Source organism: Schistocerca americana, chromosome 1, assembly GCF_021461395.2.
Source record: "Schistocerca americana isolate TAMUIC-IGC-003095 chromosome 1, iqSchAmer2.1, whole genome shotgun sequence".
Taxonomy (NCBI): domain Eukaryota; kingdom Metazoa; phylum Arthropoda; class Insecta; order Orthoptera; family Acrididae; genus Schistocerca; species Schistocerca americana.
Window position 1 is genome coordinate 156979249 of NC_060119.1, and position 11286 is coordinate 156990534.

The 11286-nt window shown below is 40.4% G+C and overlaps 1 non-coding gene across 1 annotated transcript; it reads left to right on the forward strand.

Moving 5' to 3' along the window:
* Positions 1-8942: 8942 nt before the first annotated feature.
* Positions 8943-9047, forward strand: LOC124554959. The gene has a single exon (XR_006968499.1). It is a non-coding gene; the product is annotated as a U6 spliceosomal RNA (small nuclear RNA).
* The last annotated feature ends 2239 nt before the right edge of the window (positions 9048-11286 follow it).

Genomic DNA, 11286 nt, shown 5'->3' on the forward strand with positions numbered 1-11286 from the left:
TCAGATTGAAACACATGTAGCTTGAAAGATACTAAGATGAAGAAGTTTGCACAGGATACACTTAGTTGGAGATCTGACTACACAGAACCAAGTGGGTAGGAGTAATACATTGTCGAGTCATCTTGAATTGTACTTTCTCGTATATTTAACAACAACCGACAGCACGATACACAACACACTTTTAGTTGCGTCTGCTACTGGATTTTGATGAATATCTCCGAACCGTTACGAGATGACTAAATGAACCCGTAACGGAATGCGGCGTTCTTTTTGGATCGTTTCTATTTCTGGCATTAGTACTACGAGGTAAAATTTCCAGACAGACGAGCAGTACTGTATGGTCGGTCCAACGAATTTTTTTTAGTTACCTCTATTTTTAATGTGTCATGTTTCCTTAAGGTAAATCCGAAGAATCTTAGTCAGGCATCTTTTTCGTTCATAAAACTAGTTTTATGTGGTTGTTCTACTACAGGTAAAAAGCAGTAATAAAGCAGCGTGCATGTTATTTTATTTGCAGCCATAACAATAATTCTGCCATATAGCCTGTTGAGAATAATTTTACACCAAAATGCGATAACATGATTGAAACCGGCAATAAATACACTCTTTAAAGGATTTTATTTTAAATTCCAGAATGTAATAAAATATTCAAGAATTTTCTTTAAAGCATTAACAAAATAAATTATTCACTTTAGAGAAATAGTGAAGTTACATGAAATTCACTGTTTAATCTGCTACAACGTTTCAAAACTCATACATGGTGACTCCGCAACCTAAGAAGAAAATGTTATCATAAAATAGTGGTTTTGGTCTAATTTCTTCGTTATAGCGTTATAAAAATGGTTATAAAACGGGGGTCGCGCTTTACAGGACAGGGGCGGAAAAAATGAATACTCCATCCCTATCTAATACGGGACAATCCAGAGAATTAATTTCCTGTCGCAGTTTTGTGATTCGAACTAAATTCGGCTCACCATCGATTTTTGGACTGCAGTAAGCTACTTTCTGTTTGTAGAATAATCCAGATCGCGCTTCATTCGCCGAATTATGAGGGGCTTAGAGGTAACAGCAATATAGGATTTCCAGTGAAACGCGTCCTATATCAAGCAGCCGAATCCAGCACGCGTGTTGTCCAAACGTACAATAATTGTGTGCCCGTAAATTAATCACTGAAAAGGAGCGTAACGCCAAAGACGTTGAAACTAGTGCAAGATCTTGTCACAGATGGTCTACCGTTTCTTCCAGCGGTGCTGAACTACGTGGTCCACTGACCGAGGCACTGTCTCGCACTTGGGCGTCTCCACCTAGCACTCAGTATTTGTTTTATCTAAGTCAACTAAGAAGACTTAGTCATTTAAAGTGACGTAGAGAAATAAGTGATATTTGAATTGGCAAAACACTCGACAAGAGATACAGGGTGTGCCTGTTAGATTGTACAATAAATGTCCTGTTCTAGCGTAAGTTTAGCGTAAGTCGCTGGATTAATGGAATGTGCCGCATGACAGGTAAAGTATTCCGACAGGAACTGAAAATATTACATCAAGAGCACCTAGACTGAACGTTACCAAGCTGATGCTCCAGTATTTCCACTCATGTGTAACGTCTGTCTGATCGTAATACTGGCCGTTTTACACGAAATAGGATCAGATAGACGGCGTAGCAATGGGTAGCCCGTTGGCTCCAGCTGTTGCAAACCTCTTCATGGAGAATTCTGAGGATATTGCCATAGATACTGCGCCATTGAGGCCGAAGTGTTTCTTTCGATACGTCGACGACACGTTCGTCATTTGGCCACACGGACGCGAGAAACTAGATGAGTTTTTGGATCACCTTAATGGCATCAACAGTAATATTCAGTTCACCATGGAGGTGGAAAATAGATAATGCATTGCACTTCCTCGACGTCCTTGTCCACCGCAAACGAAATGGGTGCCTTGGGCACAGCGTATACACAAAATCCACCCACACAGACCTGTATCTGCACGCCACCAGCCATCATCATCCAGCACAGAAGCGCACAGTATTACAAACTATAACACTACCGTCCGCTACTGCTGTACCATAACCTTAAAGTTGTAGGCAGGTCGTGAAATAAAACTATCTTGTTCAAGCAATTATGGTATAAAGCAACAGAGCAGTGTTACCCTCTGAGAGGAATTTTGTTAAGTTGACCGTGTTGTACCTAACGGAGGTGGCTTATCGGAAATGAAAGTCAGAACTACGTAAATATTTGAACAGTAACAAACAAAATTTTGCCTATCTGCACTGTTTAACGTATAAAGAAAACGGTCGCCAGCCTAACTAGGCAAGAGAATGATTAACATTCTCGTTCAAGAAAAAAGTTACTAGTAATTTTAACGGATACACACATCCTATACTTTGTCACCGCGAGTGCAATGAACTGTGACACATACATATGTTTACAGTAAGATTGAAACTAACAGTTAGAGCAGCACAAATTATTTGCAAACATATAACAGATACCGAAACACTCTATGACTTTCAGGACTTGTTCAAACGGAATGGTCTTTATATCATTACTATTAACATTCACTGCAGGATCATAAATTGTACATAGGTTAAGTCTCTCTCAGTTAAATACTTTACTATTTAAAATGAAAGTTAATTGGAATCCACTAACAGGTTGCTTCTCACTATCATTTGAATAAAGAAATTATGATTTTCATAATTAATGGTCTTTCCGTTACTTGTTACCGAGCATTAACACAATAGACAAACTGTGGATCCACTTATACTATTAATATGCACTTCCAATACACAAGAGAGACAAACACTTAGCAATCATGAACATATAATTTCCTACCATTGCAGTTTTCCACTTTTACTACAGCGAAACACAATGTTGACAAAATTGCAAGAAACTGACTCACCTTTTAGAATTTAGTACAGATGGCAAGGTGATCATTTGCTAAGCAAAACTTTATAAGCCTCAGTCTTAAGAACTTTTAATTTTGCAGTTGGCAACAACACATTAATAAGCAGTTTTACTAGGAAAATTATTTTCAGCAAGCAACATTATCTTTAACTCACTCTCTTGCCACATTAACTTTAACTTTCTTTTTTTTTAACTATGTTCACGAGGCATCAATTAGCAAAACACTGGGTTTTAATGTTATTTCAGTAAGGACACTCGGAAATCACTTTAGTTCAAACGGAGAGGAACCTGAGAGGTGTTATGATAAGGAGAAAAATCAAGGTAGGTACATAAATTCAGTTATAAATTACCTTATATTTGAGCACTCTAACACCTCCAATAAGCTGATCCTTCACTGTACATCACTGTAGCATTCCGATGCAATGAATTGCAATGTGGTGGCAACTGCATGTTGGTAGGTGGAATTGCAGGTAGAATTGCTGGACTCTGTCAGTTCTTGGTGGCGATGATAGATACAAATTCCAAAACAGTTCCAGCTATTTATCCACCCATCCGAGGCATTGGAAAGTAGCAGAAAAAGCCTCTCTCGTAACCAGCACAATATGCATCTTTTACATGGCAGTGCACGGTTTGGTAGCTCGTCCCCGACTTATAGCTCGTCCCCGACTCGTAGCTCGTCCCCGACAGACTTTTGTTCCAGCTTTTCTACCTAGGCCAACCACAATTTGCGCGCGCTACACAGTTCCGTTCCCGAGGGGAACCACTACACCTTTTACATACAAACTAAGAACCCTAAGTGAGGATCAGAAGTTCACATAACAGCAACCAAATTCATTCAATAAAACAGAACATTTGCACATATTTACATTTCTACAAAAAATTATTCACACAGAAATTAGAATTATATACAGTAAGTTTTGTTCCCTCCAAATGGGACAAAGAATTTAAATGACAGATACACTACATTGCATACAATCAAATCATGACAACAAAGTTTTTACAAAGAAAGGAGTATACAATTTTGTGTTATCGATCCAATCACACACATTTACAGAAGCTCAACGATGTAACATTAAAAAGCAAAAGGCAAAATAAATCAGTATAGCACTAGAGATATGGTGTTAGAAAACATTGCTGCATCGTGCAAGAGTAATATCAGACGACGGTAACCTGCCCCATGAACTAAGCCACCTACGCAAGGTTTTCAGGACTAAGTGAAAGAAGTGATTTCTGGGAAATATCAGAATAAGACCACCGACGAAGAACAGGAAAAGAAACTTGTTTTGCTGCCATTCTGTGGCTCTGTGTTGGGCAAGATAAGCCGCCTGTTGAAAAGACACAAGATCAAATCAGTCTTCAGGCCTCCAACGAAAATCCGTCAATTACTGAGACCAGTTAAAGACGCAGTAAGTCTCAGAACACCTGGAGTCTACGAAATACCTTGAGAGTGCGGACAGAAGTACATCGGACAAACAGTGCGCAATGTGGAACAATGCAGGAAAGAACATGAGAGGTATTATTTCCTACGCTATCCAGAGAAATCTGCTTTAGCTGAGAATGCCTTAGAAAACGGTCACCACATAAAATTTGACGATACCTCTGTCGTGGCTCGTACTAACGGCTTCTGGGAAAGCTTAATAACGGAAGCTATTGAAATAATAATTACCGCAAACACCCTGAATAGAGACGGTGGCTTACGGTTCAGCGCTGCGTGGGATCCAGCGGAAGCGCGGTTGAAGAGGGCACATCGAACGCCGACTCAAAACATGCCCACACATGGCAATGTCACAGGCACCAGTGACGTCACAGCCGGCAGCTAGGGTATATAAGGGCTCATCAACAGCCCACTGGCAGTCATAACACTTGACAATGGCCGAGGAGTTGGTTCAAATGGCTGTGAGCACTATGGGACTTCTTCTGAGGTCATCAGTCCCCTAGAACTTAGAACTACTTAAACCTAACTAACCTAGGGTCATCACACACATCCATACCCGAGGCAGGATTTGAACCTGCGACCGTAGCGGTCGCGCGGTTCCAGACTGTAGCGCCTAGAACCGCTCGGCCACTCCGGCCGGCGGCCAATGAGCGCTTGGCCGAAAGCTCGTGTAGTTTTAAGCAATTGGCACCGTTGGAAACGCGAGAACATTTTATTCAATTATTGACTATTCTTCGTCGGTCTGAAACATCACAGAAATACTTCTGACGCCGTGCCGGCCTAGCACTCTTGTGAAAGAACATGGCGGAGGTATGGCTTAGCCTAGAGGATTGTTTCCAAAATGTATTCGTCCTCTGAAAGTACGAAAGAGCTCTGGTAGATAAGTTGGAGGACGAGTCGTGGATCGTGCCCGAATAGATCAGATGGTGAGAATACTGGACGCGAAATGTAAGGTGCTAGGTTCGAGTTCAAGTCAGGCACATAATTTAACCTGCGAAGGTGTTTCACAAGCAGTGAAAACTGCTTTTCAGTGTAGAAATGCTCCTTATTAACGATATTAATTCTTTGATCAGGCTAGATAAGATGCTTCTGAAATAAAATACACTGATGTTGTAAAGCAGGCTAACCTCCTGCCAACTATGAAGCCAATATGACAGATGCAGCACAGATAATTCACGCAGAGGCTATCTGTCTTTTCTAGCGTTTACCCGTCGTCCGTGGCCGCTGTCTTCATGATTCGCCAATTTCATTTTATTTCGTGGTCGGATACCTTCCTGTCGCCACGGTGGAGACTTAACCACAGAGAGGGAAATTGTAAGCGTTTCCTGTCCGTGAAAAGTGTAAACTTAGATCTGTGTGTTTCGTATTTTAACTATTTGAGTATGTTACTCTTTGACGCTAGCTCAGTATTTGCCTAAACGAGCGTGGAAAATCGCCTGAAAACCACAGTCAGACCGGGTGGCCCAGCGCACATATCACGGTATGTTAAGCTACTCTTGCAGGGCATACTGACGCACAGCGACGTTAACAAACTGCGTAGACTGTCTAATTCACAGATATTAAAATAATTGATCTTGGGATACAAAATCAATTGAAACTGCTCATCAGGGGAAGCGTGACTGGATCTGACGGAATAATTGCACGATTCTACATAGAATATGCAAAGTAACTAGCTTGTTTTCTAACAGCAGTGTTCTGCACGTCGCTAGTGGAGCGAAACGTTCCCAGCGACTGGTAAAATGTGCATGTCGTCAGTCTGAGACCAGTAACAGGTCTGATTCTTAGGAAAAATAGAGGAGATGCAAAGAATAGCGTCACGTACCGTCACAAGTTCACTTAGTAAGCGAGGAAGCTTCACGGAAATGCTCGCCCAACTTGAGAGGCAGATGCGCTAAGAGAGGCATTATGTTTTGTGGTAGTATTTACTGTAAACATGTTGACTGCGTACCTTACTTGAGCAGTCAACCAATATATTGTTTCCTCCTACGTATATCTCGCGAGTAGATTGTGAAGGTAAAATTAGAGAGATTCAAGTTCACACACAAGGCTTACCAAAAATCATCATCACGCTCCATTCGCGCCTGGAAGGCGAAAGGAGAATTGACAGTGAAACACAAAGTACTCTCCGCTCCACACCATAAGGTGGCTTGCAGTGTTAGGTATAGATGCAGAGGTAGATGAGCCTGAGAATTGCTTGCTCCTAATAAATGTTTATTTTTATTTTTATTATTTTTTTATTTTGGTCAACAGTCTTACGACTGGTTTGATGCGGCCCGCCACGAATTCCTCTACTGCGCGAACTTCCTCATGTCAGAGTAGCACTTGCAACCTACGTCCTCAATTATTTGCTTGAAGTATTCCAATCTCTGTCTTCCTCTACAGTTTTTGTCCTCTACACCTCCCTCTAGTACCATGGAAGTCATTCCCTCATGTCTTAGCAGATGTCCTATCATCCTGTCCCTTCTCCTTATCAGTGTTTTCCACATATTCCTTTCCTCTCCGATTCTGCGTAGAACCTCCTCATTCCTTATCTTATCAGTCCACCTAATTTTCAACATTCGTCTATAGCACCACAACTCAAATGCTTCGATTCTCTTCTGTTCCGGTTTTCCCACAGTCCATGTTACACTACCATACAATGCTGTACTCCAGACGTACATCCACAGAAATTTCTTCCTCAAATTAAGGCCGGTATTTGATATTAGCAGACTTCTCTTTGCCAGAAATGCCTTTTTTGCCACAGCGAGTCTGCTTTTGATGTCCTCCTTGCTCCGTCCGTCATTGCTTATTTTACTGCCTAAGTAGCACAATTCCTTAACTTCATCTAATTCGTGACCATCACTCCTGATGTTAAATTTCTAGCTCTTCTCATTTCTACTACTTCTCATTACCTTCGTCTTTCGTCAATTTACTCTAAATCCATACTCTGTATCCATTAGACTGTTCATTCCGTTCATCAGATCATGTAATTCTTCTTCACTTTGACTCAGGATAGCAATGTCATAAGCGAATCATATCATTGATATCCTTTCACCTTGAATTTTAATTCCACATCTGAACCTTTCTTGCCAGCCGTGGTGGCCGAGAGGTTCTAGGCGCTACAGTCTGGAACTGCGCGACCGCTATGGCCGCAGGTTCGAATCCTGGTTTGGGCATGGATTTGTGTGATGTCCTTAGGTTAGTTAGGTTTCAGTAGTTCTAAGTTCTAGGGGACTGATGACTTCAGAAGTTAAGTCCCATAGTGCTCCGAGCCATTTGAACCATTTGAACCTTTCTTTTATTTCCATCATTGCTCCCTCGATGTACAGCATGAACAGTAGGGACAATATATTCTTGTCTCACACACTATTTAAAACGAGCACTTCGTTCTTGACTGTTCACTTTTATTATTCCCTCATGGCTGTTCCGTCTCTCTCGATATGTAACCCCTACTTTTTTCAGAATTTCGAATATCTTGCATCATTTTACATTGTCGCACACTTTTTCCAGATCGACAAATCCTATGAACGTGTCTTGATTTTTCTTTAGTCTTGCTTCAGTTATTAACCGCAATGTCAAAATGTCTCTCTCTCGTGCATTTACCTTTCCTAAAGCAAAACTGAGCGTCATCTAGCGCATCCTTCATTTTCTTTTCCACTCTTCTGTATGGTACTAATGAAATATTTGTACTTGCTTTATTTGAAGAAATTATATCGCTTAAACAGTCACCTAGAACTAAAGGCATAATGAATAAAGTACTACGTCACACGCAGGATTTATATTGAGGAAATCTACGAAGACAGTGGGAAAGGACAAATAGATATTGATATTATGAAAGACTGGAGAAGGAGCAACAACTTATTTGGAAACTACAGACTGGGAAAGACCAATGAAAGAGGAGAAAAACTGATAGCCTTCTGTGAACGATTTGGTCTCTCGGTTGCTAATACTTGGTTTAAGCATCTTCAACGAAGATTACACACATGGAAAGACCCAGGTAATTTTTATAGCTATCAAAAAGACTTTGGTATAACCGATCAGAGATTCATGCACACCATTAAGATAACAAAAACCTTTTCAGATGGAGGTGATGATACATATCACAATTTAATCGTAGCAGATATTAGAAAAGAATGCGGATAAGCTAATACGATTTTATGGAATTGAAGATTGATTAAGAAAGTGTACTCTCACTGCGTCGAAAATAAGTTGGAACACGTACGGAGAAATATAGAACTCCCTGAAGAATGGAATACCATTAGAAATACGATGTTGGAAGGATTAGAGGCAGAAGTTGGCAAGGTGAAAAGAACAAAAAATAAGAAAGAGTGGATAACAGAAAGTGTGTCGGATGAAATGAATGAGTGCAGGAAATGGAAAAATGACAATCTGGAAGGATGCAGAAGACAGATCATAACAGTCAACAGAGACTAAGAAGGCTAGATGGGCTTGGATGAGGAAACAATGTGAGGAAACAGAAGAATTGGAAAATACAGGAAAAACGGGAAATGTACAAAACAGCAAAATCCTTAAAAGAAGTAGAAGTAAGTAAAATAAGCAAAAAAAGGAATGTCAAATAAAGATGAGAAGATCAAAGTTTGTATAGAAGAGAGCACAGGCTGATACCATCACATAGGCTTTGGCGGTACATATACTAAAATTGGAACGATACAGAGAAGATTAGCATGGCCCCTACTGGAAGCAGTTAATTCCATAAATTATCTGGGAGTGATTTAAAATGGAATGATCATATAAAGTTGATCGTCGGTAAAGCAGATGCCAGACTGAGATTCATTGGAAGAATCCTAAGGAAATGCAATCCGAAAACAAAAGAAGTAGGTTACAGTACGCTTGTTCGCCCACTGCTTGAATGCTGCTAAGCAGTGTGGGATCCGTACCACATAGGGTTGATAGAAGAGATGGAGAAGATCCAACGGAGAGCATCGCGCTTTGTTACAGGATCATTTAGTAATCGCGAAAGCGTTACGGAGATGATAGATAAACTCCAGTGGAAGACTCTGCAGGAGAGACGCTCAGTAGCTCGGTACGGGCTTTTGTTGAAGTTTCGAGAACATACCTTCACCGAGGAGTCAAGCAGTATATTGCTCCCTCCTACGTATATCTCGCTAAGAGACCATGAGGATAAAACCAGAGAGGTTAGAGCCAACACAAAGGCATACCGACAATACTTCTTTCCACGAACAATACGAGACTGGAATAGAAGGGAGAACCGATAGAGGTACTAAAGGTACCCTCTGCCACACACCGTCAGGTGGCTTCTGGAGTATGGATGTAGATGTGGGTGTAGAAGATGACTGAGGTCCTAAGATATTGAAATGTGAATTGGAAAACTCAATTCAGGAACTCTGCGAAAAGAAAACATTGGACTGTGAAGGAATAGGATCTGAGACAATAAAAATCTTAGTTCAAAATTCAATGGCCATATTGTATGAGGTAGTAAAAAGAAATTGTGACTAGTCCCATTACCTAAAAATTGCTACACAAAAGACTATAGGACAATTAGTATATCCATATTTCAAACGTTGTAAAAAGAGTTACGCTAAGAAGAACTGATAAAAATTTTCAGAAAAATACAGCGGAAGACCAGTTCAGTTCAGAAAGCGTAAAGGAACTTCATGTTCAGAAAGAAGAAAAGAACAAGAGATGCTATTAGTTGTCCAAAGATGATTGAGAAAGAATGACAGGAACGAACAAAGAGGTGTATATTTGTTTTATCGATTGGGAAAAGGTTTCCGATGGTGTGAATTGGAGAATACTGCTGAGAATTTTGAAATACACCGGTCTAGACTGCAGTGATAGAAGTCTAACAAAGTATATGCATACTCAGCAAAATGTAACAGAGTAGTGAACGAAGAGACGGGAAAGCTGAGCGCGGGAAGGGTTGTAAGGTAATGATTCTCAATGTCACCGAAGCTGTTCAGCATATATAGAGAAGAACTGATAGGTACGGCCGTAGAGGATGCAAGAGGCATTGCAACTGGAGTAGAAACACTATAAAATACATGGATGACCAAGCAGTGTGGGAGGCAACAGAATAGAAGCTAGGGAACATGTTTAAGAGCATTTCAAGAAGAGATAGGGAGTATGCAATGAACATAAATATAGGTAAAGGAAAAGTGATGAGGATAAAAAACAGGAAGAAAACTCCAGTTAATATATTCCTAGACGGGAAAACGCAAATCCCAAAACAAGTCAAATTCTTTCCGTACCCCGGAAGCTTAATTTCATGGAATAGAAACTGTACGGAAAAAATAACGGGACAATATCTATGACAAAGGGAGCATTTGGAAAGGTGAGCCAGTTACTATCATCTAGACGAATTCCAATGGAGCTGTGGAAAAGATCTTCTAAGTGTTATGTCTGGAATGTAGTGATATACGGTAGTAAACCATGTACAGTTGAAAAGAAAGAAGAAAAATATTCAGAAAGTTTAGTAATGTCTCTAAGGAGAAGAAAGATTAAGGAGAAGAAAGATTAAGGCGAAGTGGACTGACAGACTTAAGAATGAAGAATAAATAAAAAAAAAATGGAGGAGGAAAGAAAATTTTTGGCTGCGACATACACTCCGTATGACTTGTCTGCAACAAACAATTATTGATTGAATAGTGAAAGGAATGAGGGGAGGAGATAGCCAGGGAATTGGAATGATGGTTGACATTAGAAGAGGACGAAAATATAAATTGAAACATGTCATAAGACAGATACACTAAAGGAAAGAATACTATATGTCTTATAAATTACGATATATAAACTAATCTCCACGTTTAAAGATACGTGTGTGAGGTAAATATGGCGTAGCGGCAATCAGATGCAGTTCGATCGCGCTTCACGCCACTACTGTAGCCTCTTGCACATCCTCACAGATGACCTGGAGGCAACGAAGCGCGTTCCATAGTGACCCACGCTGTGCTCATAGGCACAGAGAGACGTCACGGGGCCCATGTATTTTGCAGGT